Below are 25,809 nucleotides of genomic sequence, written 5' to 3' on the forward strand. Positions count from 1 at the left end.
CTTAGCGTGCAATGTACACAGATGGATTCTTTTTCTTTCATTTTGAGCCTTAGTTGCCAATCCTGAGCAACAAGAAAAATCCCACTCAGCATCCTATTAAAGATCTCATTTAAAGCCATAGGATTGGATGATGTATTCCCTGAGGTAACAGTATGGATTTGGCCACGTGGAAGTTGTTGGTAGACTTAAAAATGGCCCTTATGGCGGTGGAGGTGATAGAAGTCACATAGAGTGGGTTGTGGAGTAAATGAGAAGTGAAAACATAGGGAAGGCAAGCAACTCATTAGGGAAGTATTGTGATGAAGGCGGCAGAGAACTTGGAGGAGCAGCTGGAGGGAGTGTAAGGTGAAGCTAATGGTTGTTTGTTGATATTTTTAATTTAGAGGTGGTGCCGATCATTAGAAGAGGGGTTATAATGTGGTACATGAGATGATAATGAAGGAGCAGAGCCCTTGAGAAGTGGGGAGAAGAAGGGATCCAGAACAGAAGAGGAGAGATTAGCTTTTGGTAGGAGCAAGGGTACAGCTTGAATTGTAATAGGAGAGAAGGCAGAGAAGATAGGGCTCGTGCTGGTGGTTTTGTAGATTTGATGATGAGAAGGTAAGGGATATTTCCCAGGATGGCTTCTGTTTTTGCGAATGAGACAGGAGAGTTGATTAGTAGCTAATAACAGGGTGGGTGGGAAGGGAGAGTGGGAAACATCTTTTTGCTACAGTACACAAACCTTGAAATAGGGGCAGATTGATTTCGATTCACCTAAAACACCCAGCAAAGTGCTGGAACTATTTATCACATATTTTTGGAATAAAATAATTTTAATTATCACAAACTGAAAGTATTCTTTGCTTTAAATCTTATCTTAAAAAGGTGTTATAGCTGTTCAGAAAATTATATATATTTTTAGGCCCCAACCTGAAATTGTGAATATTTTGAGGTGTAATGTATAGAATAAAATGGATTTACGGTTCATGCAAAAGCTACTTTCATTTTTTTAAGGGATTTTAATGAAAGGAAGAAACTGTATTCCATTCTGATTAAAGAACTGATTGTACCCTGAAGGGCTTATTTTCCAGGAGGGATTGTTGATAGGGATAAAATTGTTTTCTTTCAGGAGGCCTCCCTTCTGTGCCTCTAATCTAGCTGGCCCCTAAAACAGGGCTCTGCACCAAGGGGCTCCTCAGTACATGTGGTTGAGTGAGTTTGTCTGGGACCAGCCCTGATACCTAGAGCCAAAGAACCCTTGATTACCTCGGGAGGATTTCTACAACGTCTCTGATTCATTCTTTTTTCTCTTTTTTTCTAGCTCCTCTATCCCTAACTTTCGTTTGCTTGCAAGAAGAATGTGAGCCAAAATTTTAAAGTTTCAAAAGTATAAAGAAAGGAAACAAGTAAATAGGGAAGGAGAATAAATACTGAACAAGACTGGGCAAGGTGACAAGATGGAATTACTGTGAAAATCTGGAAGGGGGCCAGGGTGCAAAATGCAGCGGCTGTGTAGTTTACAGGAACTATTTAGTGTTCAGCATGCTTCAGTGATCACCCGGAGAAAGCCAGATTTTTCCGGTTTTGTTTGCTACCCTATAGTTAGCTATGGAAATCTGACATAGGTGATCTGTGTTTTCTGTCAGCCAACCGATATAAATACAGAGGACTATGGGGCCTCTGCTCATCAAATCCGACGTGATTTGAATTGCTAGGAGGAGGACCTCTTGTGGCTATAGTGGGGAATACTTCAGCTAAAACTGCTCTTGGAGGCTGCAGACATTTTTATGAGGGAATTAAAAAAAACCCCAACTCTTTAGAGCTCTTTAAAATTGTATTTCATATATTTATAATATTCAGTTGGTTTGATAACACCAAGTACTGTAATTGCATCTGTATTGCATCTCTGAGGAGTTCAATGTAATTTGAAGCACTTCAGATTTTATCCATTTAATTCTCATATCCCTTGAAAAGTAGATAGGAAGAATAGGGGTTTTCATCTCCATTTTGCAGATGGAAAGGAGAGGTACAGAGCAGGTAAATAACTTATTTGTGCCTTTAAAGTGGGGGCAGGCTGGCTCATAATAGAATTTGGATATCTAATCTTGGGCTCAATTCAACAGTCTGTGTTTAGAAAACATTCAGTATTAAAGCTTTAAAACAAAAACTTCTATTTTGCAAGTGTCAAGTGATTTCTTTATTCAAGAAAAGATGGAGTGAGAGACATAAAACTTACTCTTTGTTTTCACTGTGAAAAGAGGCTGTTCCTAGATTCTCCAGGGGGAAAAAGCTGCTTTAAAAAAATCTGGAGAGGACAGTATGTTAGCAACTAAGCATCTTTAGATAAATGTAATGTCAGTTATGCACATTTTAGAGGAAGCTACATAAAAATAGTTATTTCACAGATTTCCCTAGAAATCATATAAAATGAAACCTCTTTCATAATTGATTCTCTGACAATTTCCAGACCTTGCCTTTTCCTCTCAGCTCCCTCATGTTTGTTCTAAGAGTGCCTGTAGAGCTAATAAATAAATGCCTTTAAAATTTTTTGAATTAAGTCTTTTAAGAACAGGAATGCCCAAACTCAAATGAGTAGTTCTGTTTTAGGGGCAGTTACCACCTGCAGTTTTTAGAAGCTATTGGAAGAAAGTCACAAAAGTGGTAATGCCTAAGGAAATATGGTACAAGTTCAAGTGGGGTGTCAAGGAATAGATGAAGTGATAAAGCTTAAGGCAGGGCTATGCAAGATTGTTCCAGTGAATGGTAAGATGTTGATGGAGAGGAGATAAAAAAAAACGGAAGAGGAAATATGAAAAAGAATAGCCATAGAAAAAAGAAATTTTGTTGGAAAAATTTCTGGGTTTTTTTGGTGACTTTAATAATGGTTCCACCTGTGGAGTTTTTGGTAAATCTTCACTTTACATTCTTTACTGACAATTATGTAGGTCCAAGTAAATCCCAGAAGCAGAGAGTGTGATGCTTGGTGCAAGGGTATGAGACAGGTAAGATTTCAGAGGAAAGACACTGTCTCAGATGTGACACATAATTCTGTGGTACTGAAGACACTGAATTTTACATAATTGATCTTTTGATCTGTGGATTTCCTGGACTATTCCTGCTTTATCATTTTTCACTCTTGATAATTCCAGCGTTCAGCTTTAATTAGATGTAAGAGGTCCTTATTTTGGAAAGGGACTAGAGAAATGCAGATATAACTTATTTAGAGCTTCCTGACAGCTTTGTTTGTAGATCTCTAGGCAAAGTATGTGTCTGGCCTTTTTCAACAAAGTATTTTCAGTAACAAGTTGTCAGTGAGGTCAGTGACTAGCAGTTCAGGATTAGATACCACCCACCCTGGTTTGTAACCTCCCCCTTCTTTCTCATCCTGGGTGAATGACGCTCAGCTGAAGTGACTGCCCCACTGTCACTGCCTCTCTATTTGGTACTCTGTAACTCTGTGACTAACCAAGAAGTCGTCTTTTTTTTTTCTCCCCCAAACTCTTTTTGGAAAATTTCCTACAAGAGCTGAATTTTAAACACATTTACTTTATAGGAAGCAACAGAAAGGTAAGAGTCAAATTGGTAAAAAGAGGAGCTGGACTTCAGTGCTTTTTTGTTTCTGCGTTGAAATTGCTCTGCCTTAGTTATATAGTGTAGGTTTAAAATGTGGGGTTTAAAGAATACATTATTATATAAAATGGGAATGTTTTGACTAGTTATGGTGAGAAATGTAGGCTTTCATGCTAAGTTTAAAGTTATAAATAACTTTCAAGCTAGTGCCAGGGGAAGCTAGTAGCCAAGGTCGTGCTTTGCATTCAGAGAGTTTCTGGCTATAAAAAACCGATTGGGATCCTGTGCAGGAAAAGATAAGATGTTGTCTGGATGCTTGTGCTTTGGCATGGGGCTGGGGCAAACTATTTGAAGGGATTTTACTTTCAACCCAAAGCTCGTTCCCAGTAAATGGGAGATTTTTAAAATGAGATAGTGGCAAAAGCCTTAATTTTTGAATTTAATATTTGCCTTATATATTTGTTTTATAATTGGCAGTAACATTAAGAAGTTCAGGAATCTCTCAGAACTGTTTTTACCACCATTTATAATCAAATGAAAATCACACTGTATGAGATGAATATGGGAAGTAATAATGTAAAGAGAAGGTCACTATCTGATGGTGTCTGAGTGACTGCGAGCAATTGCTCTCAGTTGCACTGAGGACAGAACTGGGAGGAATAAGTACGAATGGAAACAAGAAGAAATTTAGGTTAGGTATCAGGAAGTTCATTAACTGTAGAGGTTTTGAGTCATGGATATGCACCACTGAGAAAGACAGTTGCAACATATCTGAAGATACAGGAGATCCAAAGATTTGCTTAAAACACACATGTGGGAAAAATAGGATTTCAGATTAGCCTTGGTCCTGGGTTTATGGCTAGCTTTTTTAGATAGACTAAAATGTCAGCATATATGAGAAAAATTGTGATTTGGAGATGTGGATTATCAGTAGTCAAATTCGAATGGCATATTTGGATGGACTATTAGAATTTCGTTACCCACTATAAAGAATTACCTTAATAGTAGCATAGGACACATTTGTTAAATGGAGAAGCCCAAAATGCCAACAGCACATATACAGCGATTTCTATTTGGTGTGTCCTATACATGGTCTGTGTCTTCCTTCTTAACTGAGTAAAATTTTGGGATTTTTATAGTAAAACTTATTTTCTTTTCATTATAAAAGTAATATGAGCTCATTGTATGAATTTTGAAAGCACAGAAAAAAATTATCTGTAATCTCATTGATGCATTTTCTTTTAGTCTTTTTTCTCTGTACAGCTTTAAAATGAATTGCAGTAATACTGTAGATAAAATTTGGAATCTTGCTTTTTCATTTAACCTTTATGAAAATATTTTCCATATAATATTACCTAATCTCCATAGATGTTATTTTAGATTGCTGTCTAACATTCTTCCAAGTGAATGGATATAATTTTTTTAATCATTGTTGAACATCTAGGTACTGTGGTGTGTGTGTGTGTGTGTGTGTGTGTGTATATGTGCATTTATTTATTTATTTTAAAGCTCATTTCTTTAAGCTCTGTTCTTAAATGTGGACTTGTCAGATTAGAGAACATTAGAGTTGGAGGCAAAGATTGTGATTTTTAAGAAGATGGGTTTTTACTGTTCTTTTAAGGCTTTGTAAAATTCCTTATCTCCCAAATGAAATATTTATTGAGTGTCCATGAGATGCAAAACACAGTTATCAGGCACATAGATAGCAATATACTTAGGATTTGGAAGGACAGAATCTCCTCTACTTACAAAATTTCAACTTATGGACTTTCACAGGTATAAACAAAGTTACATGTTAAAAATTCTTCATCTCTCTCTGAAACCGACAGACAGTATTATTGACTGCTTACATTATTTTGGACTTTAGAATTTATAAATAACCTTCGTAGAGAATCATCTATATGTTGTTCTGATCTATATGAATTTTATGATCCAACTGTGGCAAAGAAATAGAATTAGGAAGAATAAATATTTTATAATAAAATTCTGTGGAAATTAGAATTATTTGGAGAAAATCTGTAGGCAGCAAAGTGGAAAGAAAAAGGATAGATGGTACATGCAAAAGCAGAGTTTCAGTTTTGGGATTTTCTGCTTAGGGAAACATGAGAATGGAATAAGCCATGGGTAGGGTGGGAGTTAGGGAAGATATGAAATTTTAATTCTGTTATTGGTATTGAATTTGGGAATTATGGTTGTAGAAATAGAATATATTGAAGTAAAAAAGCTAAGAAATTGGTGATAAATAAAACGATTTGATTTTTGGAGGTAGTGGCTGGTACAGAAATCAAAGTGGAGAGAGTAGAGACATCAGTATTTGATGGGAGGTGAGGTAGAGGGTTGTGAATTCTTAAAGAATATATTCTGCCTGTATTAAAATTTTTTAAATTGTAGAATTTTATTTTTTCAGTGATATTTAGAGAAATGTCATAGGTATGGAAAGATGGGAGTTCCATTCTTTATTCACTCTGAACTTCTGCTTGCATGTTTCTATTTTTTCTTTGGAATAGAAGGGATTAAGACTTAAGTAGAGAAGTTGGCAGCCCAATATTGCCTGAAGAGAAACTATGTGCTTCGTAATGAAGACTTAAAAATAGTGTTTATTTATGGATCATTGGCTCATGGGAATGTTAGTCTAGAGACTCAAAAAGCATGATTTTCTAAATCTTGTTAGGATACTGGATTTTAAGTGACATGATATTGTGGGGTGGAACTCCTGAGTTTAGCCAAGTTGCACACCTAATGGAAAGTGACAGATAATTGAGACTATAGAATTTTTGAAAATGAACATGACTATTAACTGTTGCACCTGATTTTCACATGCTTAATTACTATTTTTAACTAAATTATTGCTGTCTGGGACACGGCCAGTAATCTGCTACCAATTTAATCACTAACTTCCAGGGTCTGAGAAGTGACTAAGTTCCTATGTGCAAAATTGTAAATTAGGTCAAATTTATTTGTCACTGCCACCGCCTCACCTCTTTTTCCTGCTTTTCATTATCCTAACTGGTATGCTTGTGCTGCCTCAGGTCCCTCCATTAACGGTGAAAAAGATTTGATGGAGAAGGCAATGTTTAGCACAAAGAAAGACCTTCAAGTACTGGAACTTGAAGACTTTAGACCCTATTTTGTATTAGCACCATTCAAAATGTGATCAACAGTTCTCAATCTGTTACTTGAAACAGATGAAAGGGACCATACAAGCATTTATCTTCCTTATTTATAGGCATATGGAGTAGAGAATTGGGATCGAGGTGTACAATTAACTAGATAATAAATGAATTACCAGGTCTCAGTTGATGTGGCTTCTGGAGGTAGTATCAATGCAAAAAGGCCCTAGGTTAGCTCACTGAGAACACACAGAATGACTGAGAGGCAGGATTCCTCAAAGGGCTACATTGGCTCTACTCCAACGTTGGCTTTGGATTATTTACTCTTTCTAGATGACTTGTGTACCAGATATTATTCTTAGTTCTGGGGATAGATACTAGTGAACCAAATTAAAGCCCTGCCCACATGGTGTTTCCTTTCTAGTGTTTGGTTTTTGTGGATAGGGATGAAGAGAGAGTGAGAAATAAAACCTACCTCTCTGTGATTCTCCAGAAGTACCAGGGTCTGTCTTAGTCCAGAGCTGGAGCTCATAGATTATGTTTCCATGGAAATTTGCATGATTAACTAGCTTTTCTGTTAGAATCAGCAGTTCCTATTTTCCCAATATGGGGTACCAAAGGAATCCTAGTTTTAAGAATCAAATAATCTGTGATAGGCACTGCTGGTTGCCTATGCAATATCCATGCATTCTGCTCTTCTTGCTAATTTACAGAACGCTGATTTAGGTCAAGAAAAAAAGGCTTAATGCTATACATATTGATCTGCATCTTGCATCCCCACATTTTCCCTGAATTAGGACAGTTACATTTAGTTAAGACAGATGCATAGCAATCCATGTAGACCTACCTCATTCTTTTCAGTGGATTCATGGTATCTTACTACTGTATGTGAAACAGGAGGGAAGGGAGCAGGGCACAACCTTTAAAAGAATGACATAGCCACAGGACACGACATAAACTGTTTAAAACCAACTAGGTCCAAGATGGTGGAGAATTTGACTTCCAGTGGACCTTGAGCCTCATTATACGCTCATTGTCATACATTAGCATGCTAAATGACACACCCACCAGCGCCATGACAGTTCTGAGACTAACCATAAAAGGTCAAAAAGCGGGCGGTAGCCCAATTCCTGGAAATACCCACGCCTTCCCCAAAACAGTTGGAATAATCCTCCCACTCATTATCCTATAAAATTACCCAGCCCATAAAAACTAACCATCCCATATTTTGGGGCCTCTTGCCTTCTGAGATGGCTCACACTGTGTCTGTGGAGTTGTTTCTCCCAAGGCTGTTCTTGCCTTTTGAGACAGACCACATTCTGTCTATGGAAGGTGTATCTCTCTAAATAAATTTGACTTACATATACAGTTGACCCTTGAACACATGGGTTGAATGGCACAGGTCCTCTTAGAAGGGCATTTTTTTCAATAGTAAATACTATAGTATTACATGATCTGTGGTTGGTTGAATCTTCGGATGTGGAACTGCAGATATGGAGGAACCGTGGATATGAATAGTGACTATAAACTATCTGTGGAGTTTTGACTGCTGGGAGGGTCAGTGCTCCTACTCCCCACGTTGTTCAAGGGTCAACTGTATTGTAAAATGATTATTGCAATAGGTTTAGTTAGCATGCATCATTTCATATAGATACAATAAAAAGAAAAGGGAAAAAAAGAAACCAAAGTTTTTTCCTTGTGATGAGAACTCTTAGGATTTACTCTCTTAATAACGTTCCTGCATATCATACAGCAGTGTTAACTATAATCATATGGTACATTACATCCCAAGTAGTTATGTATTTTATAACTGGAAGTTTGTTCCTTTTTTACCACCTTCCTCCAATTATCCTTTCACCCACCCCCATCTCTGGTAAGCACAAATATAATTTCTTTTTCCATGAGTTTAGTTTTTGTTTTGTTTTTAGATTCCACATATGAATGAGCTCATACAATATTTTTCTTTCTCTGTCTGCCTTATTTCACCTGGCATAATGCCCTCAAGTTACATTCCTGTTGTTATAAATGATAGGACTTCCTCATTTTTTTTATGGCTGCATAATACTCCATTACACAGTACATAATAGACCACAACTTCTTTATCTATTCACCTACCGATGGACTCTTAAGTTGTTTCCATATTGTGGCTGTTGTGAATAGTGCTGCTATGAACATGGGGATGCAGGTATCTTTTTGAGTTAGTGTTTAGTTTCCTTTGGATGTATTCCCAGAAGTAGAATTGCTGGATTATATGGTAGTTCTGTTTATAATTTTTTATGGAACCTCCATACTGTTTTCTGCAGTGGCTGTACTAGTTTACAATCTCACCAAGACAGTGCACAGGGTTCCCTTTTCTCCACATCCTTGCCAACGCATGTTATCTCTTATCTTTTTGATTATGGCCAATCTAACAGGTGTGAGGTGATATCTCACTGTGGTTTTTTCTTTTTTTTTAATATTTTGTTTTTTTTTGATGATGGAGTGGAGGGAACTTTAATTTTTATTTATTTATTTATTTATTTATTTATGGCTGTATTGGGTCTTCGTTTCTGTGTGAGGGCTTTCTCTAGTTGCGGCAAGTGGGGGCCACTCTTCATTGCGGTGTGCGGGCCTCTCACTATCGTGGCCTCTCCTGTTGCAGAGCACAGGCTCCAGACGCGTAGGCTCAGTAATTGTGGCTCACGGGCCTAGTTGCTCCGCGGCATGTGGGATCTTCCCAGACCAGGGCTCAAACCCGTGTCCCCTGCATTGGCAGGCAGATTCTCAACCACTGTGCCACCAGGGAAGCCCTCATTGTGGTTTTGATTTGCATTTCCCTAATGACTAGTGATGTTGAGCATCTTTTTATGTACCTGTTGGCCATTTGTATATAGTCTTCAGAAAAATGTGTATTTAGGTCTTTTGCCCATTTTTAATTGGGTTATTTGTTTTTTTGCTATTGAGTTGAATGAGTTCTTTATTTATTTTGGATATTAACCCCTTATTGAATGTATGATTTGCAAGTATTTTTTTCCCATTCTGTAGGTTATGTTTTCACTTTGTTGATTGTTTATTTTGCTGTGCAGAAGCTTTTTAGTTTGCTGTCCTTCCATTTGTTTATTTTTAAAATTAATTAATTATTTATTTAGTTGTGTTGGGTCTTATTTGTGGCACGTGGGCTCTTTAGTTGCAGCTCATGGGCTTCTTAGTTGTGGCATGTGGGCTCCTTAGTTGTGGCATGCGAACTCTTAGTTGCAGCATGCATGTGAGATCTAGTTCCCTGACCAGGGATCAAAACCGGGCGCCCTGCATTGGGAGCACAGAGTCTTAACCATTGTGCCACCAGGGAAGTTCCCCATTTGTTTATTTTTGCTTTTGTTTCCCTTGCCTGAGGGGACACATCCAAAAAAATATTACTAAGACTGACGTCAAAGAGCTTACTGCCTATGTTTTCTTCTAGAAGTTTTACGGTTTTAGGCCTTACATTTAAGTCTCTAATCCATTTCAGGTTAATTTTTGTGAGTGGTGTAAGATAGGGGTCTAGTTTTGTTCTTTTACGTGTGAATATCCATTTTTTCTAACACCGTTTATTGAAGAGACTCTTCTCTATTGAGTATTCTTGGCTTCCTTGTCAAATATTAGTTGACCGTATGCTTAGGTTTACTTCTGGTTTCTCTATTCTGTTCCACTGGTCTATTTGTCATTTTTATGCTAGTACCATACTGTTTTAATTACTATAGCTTTATGGTATAGCTTGAAATCAGGAGGTGTGATGCCTCTCACTTTGTTCTTTTTTCTCAGGATTACTTTGGCTATTCTGGGTCTTTTGTGGTCCCATATAAACTTTAGAATTGTTTATTTCTACTTCTGAAAAAATGCCATTGAAATCTTGATAGGAATTGCATTGAATCTTTAGATGGTTTTTGGTCAGTCTAGAGATTGACATTTTAACAATATTAATTCTTGCAATCCATGTACGTGGGATACTTTTCCATCTATTTGTGTCTTCCTCAATTTTTTTCATCAATGTTTTCAGAGTAGAGATCTTTCACCTTCTTGGTTAAGTTTATTCCCAAGTATTTTATTGTTTTTCATGCTATTGTAAATGGAAATGTTTTCTTCCTTTCTTTTTCGGATAATTCGTTGCTAGTGTATAGGAATGCTACTGATCTTTGTATGTTAATTTTGTATCCTGCAACTTTTTGAAATCCATTGATTAGATTTAACAGTTTTTCAGTAGGATCTTTAAGATGTTCTGTATATAAAATCATGTCATTTGCAAATAGAGACAGTTTTACTTCTTCCTTTCCAAATCTGATGCCTTTTATTTTTTTTCTTGTGTGATTGCTCTGGCAAGGAGTTCCGGTACTCATTTTTTATCTTTATTCCCTCATAGTAAATTAAGCAAATTAACTTTCTGTCTGTTTAATGTGTTGCAAGTATTTTCTCCCAATTTGTTGTTTATTTATTTATTTTTTTTACTTTTATGTTTTATTTTTAAATCATACATAAAATATTTTTGTGTTCAATTTTTAAAACTTCTTCCTTTATGGTTTCTGGATTTTGTGTTTGGTTAGAAAGGAATTTCTACTTCAATTATTATACATAAATGTATTATATATAAATTCACTCATACTTTCTTTCAGAATTTAAAAGTCTTTGCTACATCTGGAATTGATTTTGAGCAAATGAGTGAGGCTATGAGTCAGCTGTATTTTAATTTTTCTTCTAAATGTTTATTTAGTTGGTCTATATGATTTATTTGAGTCACTCTTTTTCCTGCTAATTTATTTTTAATTAAAAAAAATATATTTTTTATTTATTTGGCTGTGCTAGGTCTTAGTTGTGGCATGTGGGATCCTTTTTTTTTTTTTTTTTAGTTGTGGCATGTGGGATCTTTAGTTGCAGCATGCAGCATCTTTTTTTAGTTGTGGCATGTGGGACCTTTAGTTGCACATGCGAACTCTTAGTTGTGGCATGTGGGATCTAGTTCCCTGACCAGGAATCAAACCCAGGCCCCCTGCATTGGGAGCACAGAGTCTTAGTCACTGGGCCACCAGGGAAGTCCCCTTTCCTGCTAATTTAAAATGCCATCTTTATCATAAGCTAAATTTATATTAGAGTCTGTTTTTCACTCTTCTTCCTGTTCTGTAATATTCTTTTTTAAAAAATTTTTATTTTATATCAAGTGTAGTTGATTTACAATGTTATGTTAGTTTCAGGTGTACAGCAAAGTGATTCGGTTATACCTATATATATATATATTCATTCTTTTTCAGATTCTTTTCTCACATAGGTTATCACAAAATATTGACTAGAGCCCCCTAGGCTATACAGTAGGTCCTTGTTGGTTATCTATTTTATATATAGTAGTGTGTATATGTTAATCCCACACTCCTGATTTATCCCACCCTGCTTTTCCCCTTTGGTAACCATAAGTTTGTTCTGGTAATATTTTTATCTAATTTTTCTGCAGTCCCTACTTTTTCCCCCCCTTTTCTGTTCTTATTTATTTATTCTAAAAAAAATTTTTTTTTAAATTGAAGATAGTTGACTTACAATATTGTGTTAGTTTCAGGTATATAGCAAAGTGATTCAGTTATTTCCTTCTTCAGATTGTATTCCATTATAGGTTATTATAAGATATTCAATATAATTTCCTGTGCTACACAGTAAATCCTTGTTGCTTATTTATTTTATGTATTGTAGTTTGTTAATCCCATACTCCTTATTTGTCCTTCTCTCCCTCCCTGTCCCCTTTGGTAACCATAAGTTTGTTTTCTATGTCTGTGAGTCTGTTTTTGTCTTATATATAGATTCATTTGTATTATTCATTTTAGATTCTACATATATGTGATATCATATAGTATTTGTCTTTGTCTGACTTACTTCACTAAGTGTAATGTTCTCTAGGTGCATCCATGTTGCTGCAAATGGTAGTATTTCGTTCTTTTTTATGGCTGAGTCATATTCCATTGTATATATATACAACATCTTCTGAAACCAATCATCTGTTGATAGGCACTTGGGTTATTTCCATGTCTTGGCTACTGTAAATAATGCTGCCATGAACATTGAGGTGCATGTATGTTTTTGAATTAGAGTTTTCATTTTTTTCTTGACATATACCCAGAAGTGTGATTGCTGGATCATATGGTAACTCTAGTTTCAGTTTTTTGAGGAACTTCCATACTGTTTTTCATAGTGGCTGCACTGATTTACATTCCCACCAACAGTGTAGGAGAGTTCTCTTTTCTCCACACCCTCTCCAGCATTTATTTGTAGATTTTTAAATGATGGCCATTCTGAGTGTTGTGAGGTGATACCTCATTGTGCTTTTGATTTGCATTTCTCTAATAAGTAACAATGTTGATCATATTTTCATGTGCCTGTTGGCCATCTCTCTCTTCTTTGGAAAAATGTCTACTTAGATCTTCTGCCCATTTTTTGATTGGGTTGTTTATTTTTTTGATACTGAGTTGTATGGGCTCTTTGTATATTTTGGATATTAACTCCTTGTTGGTCACATTGTTTGCAAGTATTTCCTCCCATTTTGTAGGTTATCTTTTCGTTTTGTTGATGGTTTCCTTTGCTGTGCAAAAGCTTTGAAGTTTGATTAGGCCCCATGTGTTTATTTTTGCTTTTATTTCTTTTGCCTTGGGAGACTGATCTAAGAAAATATTGCTGTAATTTATGTCTGAGAATGTTTTGCCTATGTTCTCTTTTAGGGGTTTTAAGGTGTCACTTCTTATATTTAGGTCTTTAAACCATTTTGAGTTTGTTTTTGTATATGGTGTGAGGGAGTTTTCTAATTTCATTAATTTACATGTAGCTGTCCAGCTTTCCCCACACCCAACACTTGTTGAAGAGACTGTCTTTTTTCCATTGTATATTCTTGCCTCCTTTGTTGTAGATTAATTGACCATAGGTGCATGGGTTTATTTGTAGGCTCTCTATTGTGTTCTATTGATCTATATGTCTATATGTTTTGTGCCAATACCACACTGTTTTGATTACTGTAGCTTTGTAGTATAGTCTAAAATCTGGTTATGCCTCCAGCTTTGTTATTTTTCCTCAGGATTGCTTTGGCAATTCTGGATCTTTTGTAGTTCCATATATATTGTTGGATTATTTGTTCTAACTCTGTGAAAAATGTCATGTGCAATTTGATAGGGATTGCATTAAATGTGTAGGTTGCTTTGGGTAGTATGACCATTTTAATAATATTAATTCTTTCAATCCAAGAGCTTGGAATATCTTTCCATTTCTTTGAATCGTCTTCAATTTCCTTTGTCAATGTTTTATAGTTTTCAGCTTATAGGTCTTTCATCTCCTTTAAGTTTATTCCTAGGTATTTTATTTTTCTGATGTGATTTTAAATGGGATTTTATTTTTCATTGTTAGTGTAAAGAAATGCAACAGATTTCAGTATACTAATCTTGTATCATGCTACCTTGCTGATGCATTCCCTACTTTTAAAATAACTTTATTTCATAACATGTTTTAATATCTGGAAGGATTAATCTTTCTCCTTATTCTTTTCTGCCCCTTCAGGATTTTCCTACATGTAATTACATAATGTTTATTTCCAGATGAATTTTAGTATAACATTTTATAAAATTATTATAATAGCCTGTGAGTATTTTAATTTAGGGAGAAATAATGCCTTTTTAATGTTTAATCTACCTATACATTATCTTTTTACTCAATTCTTTTTCTACATCCTTCAGTAGAGTTTTAAAGTTGTCTTTACACAAGTATTTTATACATTTTACACAAGTATCTTTGGTACCATCGTATTTTGGTATCTTTCCTTCCATCATATTTTTAAAATTGGCTATTATTTGTAAGAAGGGGAGCCATTGATTTGAGTCCACATTTGCATTTCTAAGATGGCCTCCGGTGGTTGAGACACAGCTGATATTCAAAGGGGATTTGGGGACCCAGATCTTTGGGCTCGCTCATTTGGATTTGCTTCTTCAGTTAGGTGTGTCCTCCCTGAACTGTACCACCATCCAGCCCATATAAATTTTATTTTTAAAAAACTTAATTTTTTAAACTGAAAAACTTATATATGTACATTTATTTTTATTTTTTATTTTAGCAAAGGGTGCCTTACCTAGGGTTCTTTTTTTATTTTTAACATCTTTATTGGAGTATAATTGCTTTACAATGGTGTGTTAGTTTCTGCTTTATAACAAAGTGAATCAGCTATATGTATACATATATCCCCATATCCCCTCCCTCTTGCGTCTCCCTCCCACCCTCCCTATCCCACCCCTCTAGGTGATCTCCCTGGGCTGATCTCCCTGTGCTATGTGGCTGCTTCCCATTAGCTAGGGTTCTTGATTGCAACAAAGAGTCTGCTCTGGCTAGCTCCAGCAGAAAGAGTTTCATAAATGATATTTGATAGCTCATAGATTCTCCTGGAGAGCCAGAGCAACAGCCAAAGACAATGCAGCTAGGAAAAATGTCCAAGTGTACCTGAGGAATGGTCCTACAGGTGTACTAGCTTCCATTTTTCCTGGCTTTTGCACTGGGCAGTAGAGTCCTACCACAACTTTCCCAGAAGGATCTGATGCCTGTGACCTTTAAAAATCTCACCCAAGCTGTCATTGGTTGGTGAAATCTGGGTCCCACTACCTCAAGGGAGTCTGAGATGAGCAGGTTTCTTAGCTTTCCAGTCTCTCTAGTAGAGGAGGAAAGCTGGGCGAGGGCTGGATGGGGTGTTAGCAAACATAGCATTCGTCACAAAGGGTATACAGTGAAAATACATCTTCCTTCTGCCTTGACCTCAGGTCCTCAGTTCTCTGGTCCTCTTTTTTTTTTTTTTAATTAAGTTTATTTATTTTTTTACTTATTTTTAGCTGTGTTGGGTCTTTGTTGCTGCATGTGGGCTTTCTCTAGTTGCGGTGAGCGGGGGCTACTCTTTGTTGTGGTGTGCAGGCCTCTCATTGTGATGGCTTCTCTTGTTGCAGTGCGTGGGCTCTAGGCGTGCGGGCTTCAGTAGTTGTGACACGCGGGCTCACTAGTTGTGGTTCATGGGTTCTAGAGCGCAGGCCCAGTAGCTGTGGCGCACGGACTTAGTTGCTCCACTGCATGTGGGATCTTCCCGGACCAGGGATCAAACCCGTGTCCTCTTCATTGACAGGCAGATTCTCAACCACTGCACCACCAGGGAAGCCCTCTGGTCCTTTTTTCACAAGGAAACTGCTACCAGTTTCTGGTGAAAATTAAAAAAAGAATTGTTCCACATCAGTATGTATGAATTTACTCTTCATCATAGCTGCCACTTGGTTGAATTTAACCAATTTATTGTTCTGTGCTATTCTGGATTATTTTAATGTTTCTATCTCTTGGAGAGGACTGATATTCCCCAGTAAGGCCATACAAATTGTTAAAATATGAAATGCTTTTGTACTCCCTCTCCCCCTCACTAGGAGCCTTCCTCCACTTGGTCTCTGCCTGGGACCCTCTAGACCTCCCCTAGACCCAGCAACTAACGGGTGAACACCTTGCATAGATGGGGCTTTCCAAGACCCAGCTCCAGGCTAGACTCTGATTGGTTGGGACCTAAGCCATGCTAGTTGTTAAATATTTTTAATATCTCCCCTACTTTTAGGCAAATGAAATCTAATTGGATTCTGTATACTTCCTAAGACTTTTTCTCTGGTTACAGTTCAAATCACACCAATGAAAGAATATATGACAATTTATTTAACTAGTCCCTCTTTGATGCACATTTAGGTTGTTTCTAGCTTTTTATTATCACAAAAAATACTGCTGTCCTTGACATCCATCTTTGTACACATGTTCAGATTCCTAAATGTATTTGTTTAGTCTAAGAATTTGTGCATATAAAATTTTATGGATGTTGCCAGAATGCCTCCCCAAAAGATTTTTACCAATATATACTTCAGCCAACAGTATATGAGACAGCTAACATTTCTTTAGCTTGTCAAAGAAGATTTTAAAAAAGATTTAAAAGATGTTTTAGTGGAACCAGTTTACCCTCTTTAGTTATGAAATTGAAAAAAAAGGAAGAGAAAAAATTATATTAGTTTAGTATGAGTGGCTGTTAATAAAACTATACCAGAATTCACAGGACCATTGCTCTCTTTTCCAATTAATAATATTTTGATACTATATTAAAATTTGCTGTGGATGAACATCAAATTTTCAGAACCTACCTTTTTGATATATGGGATAACATTTGTCAGTTCCCAATGCCATGATTACTCAAAGATGCTAACAATAATTCTGTGATAATATATGCAGATTTTTAGTGCTCTGCAATATAGTGGTTCTCAACCTAGAGTACTTTTGCTTCCCAGAAGACATTTGACAATCTCTAGGGACATTTGTGATTGTTACAACGAGGAGGCTGGTGATACTGGCATCTAGTGGATAGAGGTTAAGAATGCTGCTAAACATCCTACAAATCAAGACAGCCCCCCATAACAAATTATCCAGCCTAAAACGTCAATAGTGCTGAGAATGAGAAGCCCTGCTGTACTAAAATACACCTGGAAAAGGACATTTATCTAAACAGTTAAACATTCTCCCACTATCTTTTCTCCTGTGGTTTATCAATTTCTTCTCAAGATTGTTGGCACAATTTTTCCATTTTAAAGACCATGTTCCTTAGTAGATAATATGAAAGCAAACTCAGAATATTGTCATTTTGCTTCTTCTCTGTACCTTGTTAACATAGGAGGAGGGAGGCTGTACCTTTTTTGTCCTTCCACCCTCACATGCAACCTAAAAGTTTTTGTGTTGTTTTGTGTGTTTTTTACAGGTCTTTGCTCACTGTAGTTTTAGCCCACTCTTCTAATAGGCTAATACCACACTTATGTATTCATCCTTACATTTACCCTTTTCCGTCTTCTTTTGTATGTCCTTTAAAAATCTCAGTCTTTAGAGAGCACCTTGTATAGCACATTGAGTTATATTTGCATATGTTCTCTCCAGTTTTTTTCCCCCTCCTTTGTGATTGCAGTAGTGGGTTTTATTTTTTCACCTGTCTTTCATTTTAGAACCTCTGCCTCTGGGAAATTCTTATATTTTCTCTGAACTGCTAAGCAATCTAAGCTACTTGTCTTACTTTGCTTTTGGTTTTCTTCCTTGGCCGTAATGAACTCTAAGGTGATACGTTCAATTTTTCCCAAGGTTCCTGTCACTTTGACTTCACTAACACATTCCTCTTTGTTGGTAAGAATTAAGCCCAGGGTAGCCCTTCCATTCTTAGTTTCTTTTGCTCTCTGAATGATGAAGTTGCTGATAGGCAGATGATAAAGGAGAGGAGTGATTCCTCAGGGCTGGTTTTAATTACTTTATTGTCTCTTTGGGTTTGCTGAATTCTTTTACTTAAAAATTTTTGCCACGTCTCTTTTTTTTTTTTTTTAAATTAATTTATTTATTTATTTTAATTTTGGCTGTGTTGGGTCTTCGTTTCTATACGAGGGCTTTCTCTAGTTGCGGCGAGCGGGGGCCACTCTTCATTGCGGTGCGCGGGCCTCTCTTGTTGCGGAGCACAGGCTCCAGACGCGCAGGCTCAGTAGTTGTGGCTCACGGGCCTAGTTGCTCCGCGGCATGTGGGATCCTCCCAGACCAGGGCTCGAACCCGTGTCCCCTGCATTGGCAGGCAGATTCTCAACCACTGCACCACCAGGGAAGCCCGCGTCTCTTTTTATCTTGACCTTTCACTTCAGTCAACTTTCCTTTCATTTTACTTAACATTTCCATCATTTCTTACCTAGAATTTTTAAGTTTGGGTATTTCACTGAGAGCACAGAGTAGAAGTATTCTAAATTTTCTTTTGTCTTCAGGATAATTTCCCTTGTCTTCCTCTTTTATTGTTATACAGTCTTTTAATTTTGGATTTTTTCTATTTACTTATTTTGAAAGACAAGAGATTTATTCAGTCCTGGTGTTTGTCATAAGTGAGATATATACATATCTATATCCCTTTTGAGCTCTGTCACTATCAGTTTTGGAACTACAGAATTTCCCTCTCAACTCTTAAAGTGGAGGGCAAGTATATTGCTGAATTTCTGGGCTACAGGAGCTATATATTCATTTGGGGCAACTATTCTCCTATTCCTATTGTTTGGTCCGCTACTTGGAGGTGGATTTAATCTTAGATAATTTAAAGCAATTCAGATTCACTTTTCTAAAAGAGACGCATAAAACCTAATCTCTAGAATAGCCTCTGCCAGTGTTTTTTTGTGTTTCTGCTCCTACTGTTGGGGCTCTAATATCCCAGGGCACAATATGTCATTCTTCCCTTGTCCTCTTTTATCCTGTGTTGCATTTCTGGGAACTAAAATCTTCCAACTGAGTGTAGTTAGAAATATATTGCTGGGAGGTGGCCAGGAAATATCGCTGGCTATCTAAAAAGCAGCTGCTGTGCAGTAACAGGGTGAGAGCTGACTTTTTGGTTGGCTCTCTCAGCCTCAAGTCTCTGATAGGATGTCAAGATACATGGACGTGAGGGTCTGGCTCTGTGGCTGCTTTAAATTTAGGCACGACGAGTTCTAGGTCCCCCTCCTCCCAGTTTGTTCCATTCATGAAGTAAGATAAGGTAGAGTGGCCAGATTTAGCAAATAAATATACAAGACACACAGGTTTGAATTTTAGGTAAACAAATTAATAATTTTTTTAGTATAAGTATGTTTCTGGCATAGGACATATGCCAGAAAATTATTCATTGTTTATCTGAAATGCAAAGTTAACTGGTCATTCTGTATTTTATCTGGCAACTGTAAGGTAAGAGAAATCCACCCGCCCCCCCCAGTGTTTGAAACCATTAATGAGGTCTTTATCCTTTTGTGTCTCAGGTACTGATGTAGCAGGGTCTTTTTCTGGTTTTGTAAAGGTTGCCCTTTACAGTCTTTCTTCACCTTCAGGGCTGGTCAACACTGGGAGGACTGGAAGAAGTTTGTAGAGTCTGGGAACCTTCAGAGAGGAAAAGAGTGAAGACCTGGACTCCTTCCTTGCATTTATCATTAGAAAGTTTTTCGTGCATTGAACTGGTCCCGATTAAAAAAGGACCTAGTGAGAAAAAACATCAAAGACTTTAGGCTAGGACTCCTTGTTGTAGCCTGCATTGCCCAGTGGGAGAGGCTGTTTGGGCACTTGTGTAACTGGAGGCAGAAGGCCCTGCTGACCCAGCCGCTTGGTGCTTGGTGAACTTAAAAGCTGTAGGCGTGGCTGCCATGCTATACCTCTAAGGGAGCAGGCTGCTTCTCTCGAAGAATCACTGTGACCACTGTATTTGCAGCAGCAAAGGCAAGAGCACAGCAGGTGGAAGGGTCACATGGAACTGCAGGGGATGAGTTTTCATGAGTAAACTGTGTGCCAGGAGCAGAACAGCAGGAGCCTTCAACAGGGCCCGCTTGTATTCCAATAAAATTCTCTGGTTTTCTCTCTCTGAGGTATGTGGATCAAGAGGCCCCCAGAGTTCTTGAACTATTTGAGGAATAAGAGAGATACTGGACTCCCTGCCAGTCTGGCAATTGGGAAGTGGTTTTAACTTGAAAAATTAATAGATGGGACCTCCTTTTTACCCCAAACTATTGAAGTAGTTCCTACTATTAGCACATATATACATATATTTTACAAATATGACATCATAACATATATTGTTTTATAATAGCTAAGTTCTGTAAAAATTTCTTTTTTCTTTTTCCAAGATGTCATGACCTGAGAAGACTATATATATTTTCCTGTGTTCTTGTGCTCAGCAGTTTTAAAAATATAGCTTAGATCAATAAATATATGTTAACGAAAGAATATCAAGTTTTGTGATTCTTTATGATTCTTGCATGTTTTTCATCTTTTTCAGTATGTATCCATTAATATTTTTAAAAGACCAAGCTCAAAATTTTACCAGTAATAATTAGTCATCCTTGGTAGTTTTAAAAAATTTGATTACTTGTTTAACTTTGCTGCCTTAGTTTATATCATATAATCTTGCATTTATGCACATGCTAAGTTAAAATATATTGATTGTTGATCCTCTTGATGGCATTCTTCTAGGGAGAAATATAGGAGCATGTTTATTATGGTCTTAGGGTAGGAAATAATTTCTTAAATAAGACCCCCAAAACATAAGCAATGAAGTAAAAGACTGAAATATTTAGTTATATTAATATAAAACCCTTCTTTGTGGAAAAAAGTAACATAAAAGAAGATAAATGAAAGCTACCAACTGAGAGGATATATTTATAAATCATTCATATAAAATGGATTGCATTACTTTTCCCCATTCTTTTCCTTCCCTGTATCCAGGCCCTTTGCCATATGGTGTTGCAGTTCTTCCCACTAGAGGCAGAGTATATTTCCCTGCACCATTAGTGTTAGACTTGGTTTGTGACTTGCTTTGCCCATTGAAATATGGGCAGAAGAGGCAGAGTACTAGTTTGAAGCTTATATCTTAAGAGACACTGTGTTTCCAATTGTCCTTGTATTTTTGTTGTTGCCATGGGAAAAACATGGTTCTGGTAGCCGGCTTGTCCAAGGAGGATGAGAAACATGTGGAATAGATCTGGATTCCAAAACTACAGCTTGGAGTAAGCCCAGCCAGGCCCGTCCTGCATTAGCTGACCCCCAGCCAACCTGAAAATGTACAAGAGAGAATAAATGTTGTTTTATCCCACTGAGTTTTAGGGTGGTTTCTTATATAGCATTATTGTGGAAATAGCTGGCTCATAGACTCATTCAATGAAAATGATCTAAGAACTCCTAAAAAATTAATGAGGAAAAGAACAATCTTAACAGGGAAATGGGTCCATGATAAGTGAAAAAGTAATTCATAGATGAGAAAATTGGAATGACCAATACATAAGTGAAAAGACATTTAGCTTACTTCACTAGTTATCAGGTAAATACAGATTAAATCAATGATGAGATAGTTTATCATACCTATTAGATTGGCAAAAATTAATGTCTGGCAATAACCTAATATCTATAAGGACGTGAAGAAAATAGAACTTTTACATACAGATGGTGGAATGTTTAAGAATACAAAGAGAGGGACTTCCCTGGTGGTCCGGTGGTTAAGACTCTGGACTTCCACTGCAGGGGACACAGGTTCGATCCCTGGCCGGGGAACTAAGATCCCGCATGCTGCGCAGCATGGCCAAAAGAAAAAAAAAAAAAGAATACAAAGAGAGACATAGTAAGCAGGGAGAGGGTATTTTCGAGGAACATAATTGACAAAGGATTATATATAAAATATACAGAGAATGTTTGGAAATTATTAAGAAAAAACAGGCAACCTAGGAGAAAAATTGGTAAAAAATATAGGTAAGCAGTCCACAGAAAGGAGTGTTTTAAGCTAGTTAACCTAAAACAGATCACCAGTTACACTGGTAATCAGAAATGAAAATTAAAACAACAATGAGATCAACTTTGTACCTCCCATAGTGGCAGAAGTTGAAATGTCACGCAGTATCTTGTGCTGGTGAGGAGATGGGGACATGTGAGTCCAGGTGGTCTGCTGGTAATATTTTGGAGACCAATTTGGTAGTATTTGTTGAAATTGAATACTCGCATACATTCTGACCCAGAAATTCTACTTCTGAATTGTATTAGTTTCTAGTGCTGCCATAACAAAATACCACATGCTGGGTGGCTTAAACAACAGACATTTATTTTCTCATAGTTTGCAGGCTAGAAGTCTAAGATCAAGGTGTCAGTAGATTTGTTTTTTTCCTGAGGCTTCTCTCCTTGGCTTGCAAATAGCTGTTTTTTTGCTATATCCTCACATGGTCATCCCTCTGTATGTGTCGGTGTCCTTACCTCCTCTTCTTATAAGGATACCATTTATAGTGAATTAAGGCCCACCATAATGGCCTCATTTTAACTTAATCACATCCTTAAAGACCTTGTTTCCAATAAAGCCATATTCTGAGATAAAGGGGGTTGGTACTACAAACATGATTTTTGAGTAGGACACAATTCAGCCCACAGCAGAATATATATATATTAGAGGGACTCTTGGATAGGTACACAAAAATACATGTATGAGAATGTTTATTATAGCATTGTTTCCTATAGTAAAGGGTTGAATACTACCTAAACATACTTGAATAGGGATATGGGCAGATAAAATACATTATAAATGCATCTGATAAAATGCTACAAATGCAAAATAAAAGAACAAACTAAATCAATCACATTAATTGAGAACTGATTTTTCTCAAATAATAAGAAATCTGTAGGTGAGAAGTTCAGAACTGGTAACATCAAAGACCTAAGCTCTTTCTATACTTCTGCTCTGTCATCTTTCCTCCTCAGGTTTGCAGTAAGACTGCTTTATGTCCAGGCATCATGCCACAGATAATAGAAGGAAGGGTGAAGGGCTATGGCAACATTGTCTGACATCCTTTTTATAGGGAAAGCAAAAGCTTTGCCAGAAACCCTCTCAGCAAACATCTGCTGATATCTCATTGGCCAGAATTCTGTCATATGCCATTCTGAATTGCAAAGAAGGCTGGAAAATCTAATGTATTGCTTCCATAGCAGTGAAAGGCAAGGGGGAGCTGGGTCTGTGTATTGAGTGAGCTAACCTATGTTTATAGTTCGACATCAATAGACTGTGAAAATGTAATGTTGAGAGGAGAAAGTGAGAGAGAGAGAGAGAAAGATTGAGAAGTAGGAAGAGATGGGAAGTACAATTTACAAAGTAAATTTAAAAATACACACACAGATAAGGCCATATACCATTGTAAAGATATATACCATTGTAAAGGTATATACCATTGTAAAGGTATATATATCATATGTAAAAAAATTATGGAAAGTTGATTGGAAAGGTACCCATGAAATACTACAGATTGGATGCCTGTAGGAAGGAGGGAAGGAAATGGAACTGAGGCTGAGGGATACAGAGTATGATAAAAACAACAACAAAAAAACAGGCTTTTCACAGACCAGTTGCATGAATTGAACTTCACAGAGGAGCATGATTGATTGTGTCAGTCTAATTCTTTGTATTCAAGACCTAGGAGGAAAAAAGCTGGGATGAGTCAGGTCATGTGTGTGGGTTACTCAGACTACTGGTCAAGGTCATTATTTAGAGTAAAAAAAATGTGATTCACTATGTTAACAACTGAGTTTAATTATTTTTCTTTACTATGTGATAAGCACCATTCTTTTCACTACAGTTGAAGGTCTGATGTTACAGTTTAAGTTTAGGGATGGTAGCAGTTATTTTTTGGACAACTTAGGGATATTGTAAGCTTTGGAAAATGGATTTTCTTTGTGTTTGTACATATTTTTCCTGTGTTCCATAATGCAAAATTAGTAGAGTTGACTTTTAGAGGGTCAGTGGGGACAAGAGTAAAATAAACCTGGCTACTTGGTAGTGAAATCCATCATGCTCTAGTTTTCTGTTATTATCTTTGGAAACAGAGAGTGGGAGAAAGATTTCCTTCTCTTTCTAATATAGTCTCAGTGACTGACTGGCTCTCTGTTCTGGAATGAAGCAGATTGGCACAACTCCATAAGTCTTATGTGGGAACAAGACACCAGAGGTTCCCTCCCTTCCTTCCTTCCTTCCTTTTCTTCCTTCCTTCCTTCCTTTCTTTCTTTTTCTTATTGTCATTGTTTTGCTTTTAGTTTTGTATTCTGTCCTTAAACCATCCCATACTCAATCCTCTAAGTAACATACACGATTTATTTATATGTATTAGTATGTCTTGTGTTTATTAAGCATTTGTTATGACTTTGGAAGCAGCTTTTAAGCTCTTCCATTTTAAGACCATGATTCCTTGTTACCTAATTATAAATTATTATCATGGATGGGGTAGAACTTCCCTTGGTGAAATGGATTTAATTTGCTAAATAAAAATGTGTGAACTTAATGACTCTTCACCAGCTTTTAAATCAGATGGCCAGTCTATTATCTCTCACAGCAGTCTTCTAAAATTCAATGACATCTGGATTTGGAAAAGTAGAATTCCACAAAGAGGAACTTATCTTTCCACAAAATAACAATAATTGACTAATGAATTATTTAATACTATAATTAGCACTCCATTAGAGCCTATGAGTAATTTTATAAGTAATTACCCTTCATATCAGCTTTATAGGTCTCACTTCACATGAAGAAACCAGGGTAAATGGGAGTCAATGTGGACAAGGCCAAGCAGAGTAAAAGTAGGGCTTGAATCTGAACTAAGTTTGTCTTGCCTTTCTGCCTATTCTTTTCACGACTTCCCTTCTTTTCCTACACCTAGTGGGTACTTGTTTTGCAAAGTACTATCTTTGGCACCTTATCTCCCTCTACTCAGCCTTGGGAGAGCTCTTCTAGTCTCATGGTTTAAGGCGTAACACGGATGCGTAGTTACCATATCTTGATTTTTCTCCTGAGCTCCAGGATTCTGAATTTCTAGCTCCCCATTGTTTTTTAAACCACAAATAGAATGGAGTCTAATAAGGCCTTTAGATATAGGTTCTTAAGGCACCTGGAAAAACCAAAAATCATTAAATGAGATGCAGTTCAGGAGTTCCTGTGTCAGGGAACCAAACTCAGAGTTGGAAAGTAAAGTGGAATTAAGTGGTTAACTGAAAACAGAAAAAAAAATTAGTTATCTGTATATTCTAAAATGTGTGGATGATAGGTAAGAAGGATAAGCAAATTACTGGCAAAACAGACTTTTCAGTTTCCTCCTGGATGCTTATCTTATAAGTTAATTTGAGAAATAATTTTAAGTATCGCTTTTATATTATAGAGAATACATCAGTTTAGAAAATTGAAGTTACAAAATTTTATGAAAGAATCAATAACAGTTGAGATGTTATACTTTATTTCCAAATGTAAAACATAATTTTTACATGGCTACTATTAGTTACTATATGAGGAAAGAAACTGCCATATTCAGGTATTAAAAATAATTTTATAGAGTGAAGAACCCCAAACTTGCTTTCATTATAAGGAATAGAATTCTCTTTTAAAGAAGCTATAATTTCCTATTTTGAATCATAACTGAGGAAGAGAATGATTATTTCTTTTCTCTCTGGAAAATTTAATACTTTCGTATAAAGGATATATCATTAGTGGCCAGCCTGGGAACATGAGAAGAGAGATCACTCTGAGCCTTTAGATCTGTTTTATTGTTGCCATAGTTAACAGTAGACTTGATGTTTGTGATAATAGCTT

General features: G+C 36.7%; 1 protein-coding gene across 1 annotated transcript in view; it reads left to right on the top strand.

Moving 5' to 3' along the window:
• CTNNA3 (catenin alpha 3) overlaps positions 1-25,809 on the top strand; it is a 1,729,751-nt gene that overhangs the window by 39,084 nt on the left and 1,664,858 nt on the right.

Source organism: Balaenoptera musculus, chromosome 16 (genome assembly GCF_009873245.2).
Source record: "Balaenoptera musculus isolate JJ_BM4_2016_0621 chromosome 16, mBalMus1.pri.v3, whole genome shotgun sequence".
Lineage (NCBI taxonomy): Eukaryota > Metazoa > Chordata > Mammalia > Artiodactyla > Balaenopteridae > Balaenoptera > Balaenoptera musculus.